The following is a 5000-nucleotide window of genomic DNA, read 5'->3' as shown; positions in this document are numbered from 1 at the left end:
ATTTAGTTCAGCAATGCTTTGTTTTATATGTCAGTTTCTGATGTATGAAGGGAGAGGTGGGAGGGAAAGCGAAGAGGCGGGGGTGTGGGGAGGGAGAAAGAGACATCCTGGCAGAGACGGACAGACAGAGAGACAGAGACAGGGGAACAGAAAATCACGTAGATACTACAGAGACCGAGAGTCACGGACAGAGAGAGAGAGAGAGAGAGAGAGAGATAACGAACGAACGAACGAACGAACGAACGAACGAAATTCTATTATAAAAGGGTGAAGGAGTAAGCACAGTATTATGCTTGTTTAGGTCCGGCCCTCTGGGCAAGAATGATAATAATGGGGGGAAAAAAGCGAAAAAGGAGGAGAAAAAAAAGTGAGAGTCAAATTCACAACATTATCAAAATAACATACGCATGTACAAGCATATGTATAGATTTTTTTTTATGAGAGAGAGAGACAGAGACAGAGACAGAGAGACAAAGAGAGACAGAGAGAGAGAGAGAGATTGACGTCAGTCAAAATGTTTCTCGTAAAAAAAAAAGATATAATATAATATAATATATTATTTTATATCATATCATATCATATTATGTGATATAACATATTATATCATATATTTTATCATATATCCTTGATATATCATATTATATCATATTATACATATATTATGTTATATCATATATCATTACATTATATGATATAACATATAAGGATAACGTAAGAAACAAAACCACATTTCAGACAGGACATCAGAGCGTCTTTCTTTCTATGACCCAGCCCCGTTCAGAAGACAAGTCTCAGACCTCGGAACGACACATGTTCTTCTTCTTCTCTTCCTGCTCGTCGTCATTATCATCATCGTGGTGGTGATAATGGAGGTGGTGGTTATTGTAGTGGTGGTGGTGGTGGTGATTGTGAGAGTGTGGTGGTGGCGGTTGGTGGTGATAATGTGTGTGTGTGTGTGTGTGTGTGTGTGTGTGTGTGTGTGTTAGTGTGTGTGTGTGTTAGTGTGTGTGTGTGTGTGTTAGTGTGTGTGTGTGTGTATGTGTGTGTGTGTGTTAGTGTGTGTGTGTGTGTTTTAGTGTGTGTGTGTGTGTGTGTGTGTTTTAGTGTGTGTGTGTGTTTTAGTGTGTGTTTGTGTGTATGTGTGTGTGTGTGTGTGTGTGTGTATGTGTGTGTGTGTGTTAGTGTGTGTGTGTTAGTGTGTGTGTGTGTGTGTGTGTGTGTGTTAGTGTGTGTGTGTGTGTGTGTGTGTGTGTGTGTGTGTGTTAGTGTGTGTGCGTTTGTGTGTGTGTGTGTGTTAGTGTGTGTGTGTGTGTGTGTGTGTGTGTGTTTTAGTGTTAGTGTGTGTGTGTGTGTGTGTGTGTGTTAGTGTGTGTGTGTGTGTGTGTGTGTGTGTGTGTGTGTGTGTGTGTGTGTTAGTGTGTGTGTTAGTGTTAGTGTGTGTGTGTGTGTGTGTGTGTGTGTGTGTGTGTGTGTGTGATGTGTGTGTGTGCTGTGACGGTGTGTAGAGGTGGTGATGGCGGCGGTGGTCGCGTGTCGTGGACAGATGATAAGTGGGGAGGGAGAGGGAGTGTGGAAGAGACAGGAAGCAGGGATGTCGGAAGGAAGGGGTGGAGGTTGAGGGGATCGGGGTGGAGGTGGGTGGTTGGGGGCGTTCAGAGAGAATGAGAGAGAGAGAGAGAGAGAGCAAGCTGGGCGTCAATGGTCAGGAAAGAGTCCAGACGTTCTCCACACCACCCCCCTCCCGTCCCCCCCCCCCCCCCCTACCCCTCCCCCTCCCCCTCCCCCTCCCAAACCCTTTCACACACAACTCCTGCTCACGGCAACATGCAAACAGTGCTTCCCACCTCTCCTCTCCTCCCTCCCTCCCTCAGACTCTTGAGGACTGTGAAATCGCGGAGACAGAAAACAGAACGAGAGAGAGAGAGAGACAGAGAGACAGAGAAAAAGAGAGACAGATAGACATAGATAAAGACATAGAGAGAGAAACAGAGACAAGAGACAATGAGGCAGTAGTTACAGACAGACAGACAGAAGGAGACGGATACAGAGACAAGAGTCAGAGAGAGCGAGAGAAAGAGAAACAAGGAGACATAGAGAGGGAGACACACACACACCCACACACACACCCACACACACACACACACACACACACACACACACACACACACACACACACACACACACAGAAACAAGAATCACACACAGAGAGAGACAGACAGACTGAGACACAGAGAAAGAAGAGTCGCACAGAGAGTGTGTATGCTTTGGTGTGGGTGGGGAGGAGGAGAAAAAGGGGTTAGGAGACAGTGTGTGTGTGTGTGTGTGTGTGTGTGTGTGTGTGTGTGTGTGTGTGTGTGCGTGTGTGTGTGTGTGGAGAGAGAGAGAGGAAGTGGGTGGGTGAGAGCTGGGGGTGAGGGGGTGGGGTGGAGGGGTTCTAAGGGGGCGTGGCCCCCGAGGAGGAGAAGCCGTGGTGGGAGGGTTGGGGGGGGGGAGGGGAGGAGACAAGGGCCTGGCTGATGATGGTGATTGTCACGCTGCTAATCATAGGCATTACCCTCTCATCTTCCCCTCACGGGCACAGTCCTCTCCGCCGCCAGAGGAACCTCAGCGGCCAAAAGAAAGCCAACACGACTCGCGAAAAGCTAAAGACAACAACAGTACCCGGTTCGGTTTAGCTTTTGGCTTGGTTTGGCTTGTCTTGGCTTGCTCTAGGCTGGCTCACACGCTCTAGGCTAGCTCTCTAGTTGGTTGACTAGATGGTTTGCAGTTTTTCTTTCCTTGCGAATTTTGCTTATGTATACTCTTGTCTCTGTCTGTGGTGCTATTTCTTCTTCTTCTTCTACTGCTACTACTTCTTCTTCTTCTTTCTTCTTCTTCGTCGTCGTTCTTGTCGTCGTCAACTTAACGTAGGAAGCAGAAGAAAATATCAGATAAGAAAAAGAAAAGCATGCAGAAAAAGAGAAGATGTTGGGTGCAGGGAGACAGAGAGAGTGTACTGTCTGGACATTGTAGGAATGACGTGTTTCCGATTCAATCAGAATAAAACATACAGCTAACATGATGCAGGTAAGACGGGGAAAAAAATAGGAGGTGAAAACAGAGGAACATGTGGAAGAGGAAGGAGAGAAAGACAGACAGACAAACGGAAAATAAGAAAGAAAGGAATGAAAAAATAAGAAAGAAAAAAAGCGGCATCAGCGAACACAAGAACAAACATATCAATTGCAATGATTATGTACCTTGTCTGTTGCAAACATATTTTTTATGTATGTGGCCTGTCTCTCTGTATGTCTCTGTGTGTGTGTCTGTCTCTGTCTGCCTCTTTCTCTGTCTCTCTGTCTGTCTGTCTGTCTGTCTCTCTCTCTCTCACGCAAACACACACACACTAACACACACACACACACACACACACACACACACACACACACACACACACACACACACACACACACACACACTCTCTCTCTCTCTCTCTCTCACTTACTCGTATGCGTACACAGTAATCCCCCCCCCTCCTCCCACTCGATTTTTTTCCTTCCCTCGTCTAATATCACTTACAGTGAAAAGACGTTAAACTAAAGAACGAACACGCACGCACGTACACACACACATATACACACACACACACACACACACGCTCATAGACACATACACGTACACATACACACAGACACGCGCGCACACACACACAAAGTTTAATGTTATATATAATTATACTTTGCATTTTGAAATTACGAAATGAATTTCTATGTGTACTTGCAATGACCGTTCCAGAGTGATTGATGCAATGATAACAATGATATCAGGGAGTGAGTGAGTGACTGAGTGAGTGAGTGACTCTCTTTCTCTCTCTCTCTCTCTCTCTCCCTCTCTCTCTCCCACTGTCTGTCCCTCCACACCACCTACCCCCAATGACAGACTACCTCCACCCAGCCAAACTCCCCGTACCTGTCTATCTGTATTCATATCAAAATATCCCATTTCTATTTTTCATCGCTCGTAATGATTGTTACGTGATTCCATACAGCCTGTATTTGTATACAAACTCTCGTTCTTCAAGTTCCAACCACTTCTTAAATGGATCGTGATTCATTCTCTGCGTCATTTCTGTGATTTCACCTATCTAGGATGACACACATATATGATTATTCGTCTCTATGATTAGATCGCACACAACACAGCAAATGACACACATTTCTCGTCTGAGCCCCTCCCTATAACGTTATAGTCACGTCACCGGAAATGCGAGACGAGCACGCGAGTGATGGACAAAGAAAATGGCAGCCGCTTACCCCACCATTTTGTATCATGACGACACTGAGATTTTTTTTAATTTTTTTTTTATTTTTAAAATTTGCATTTCATCAGATTTTCGATTCTCAAATGTAAGGTTGAGATCTTCGCGACGATTCTACATCTAAACCTGTGAACAAAAGAATACTGCTGAGGGAAAAACAACAGCAAAACAATGAAATGAGAGGGCGGATACATGTATGCTGTTGTTTATTAATGTCATGTGGCGTGATCTTTTTTTTCCCCGCACAAACCCATGTTGTTGTTGTTGTTTTTTTCCATAATATTTGGTGAAAAGGGTGTTTAGGCCTTCATGCATCAGGGGCATACATTTTGTGATATTTTGATATATATATATAATACTTTTTGTTTGTTTGTTTATCTATTTTTTGTTTGTTTATTTATTCATTTATTCTGTGTGTGTGTGTGTGTGTGTGTTTGTGTGTGTGTGTGTGTGTGTGTGTGTGTGTGTGTGCGTGTGTGCGTGCGTGCGTGTGTGTGTGTGTGTGTGTGTGTGGAATTGATAACTGGCGCCCACTCGTTGGCAGTTATTGAATGTCTTACACGTCTTTCATGTCATATGACCACCTGTACTTTTTTTTTATCATCATCGTAAGACTGTGCATGATTTTCACACTCCTCTGTTGAGAGAGAGAGAGAGAGAGAGAGAGAGAGAGAGAGAGAGAGAGAGAGAGAGAGAGAGAGAG

This window comes from Babylonia areolata, chromosome 18, assembly GCF_041734735.1.
Source record: "Babylonia areolata isolate BAREFJ2019XMU chromosome 18, ASM4173473v1, whole genome shotgun sequence".
NCBI lineage: Eukaryota > Metazoa > Mollusca > Gastropoda > Neogastropoda > Buccinidae > Babylonia > Babylonia areolata.
This window is presented reverse-complemented; position numbering follows the sequence as displayed.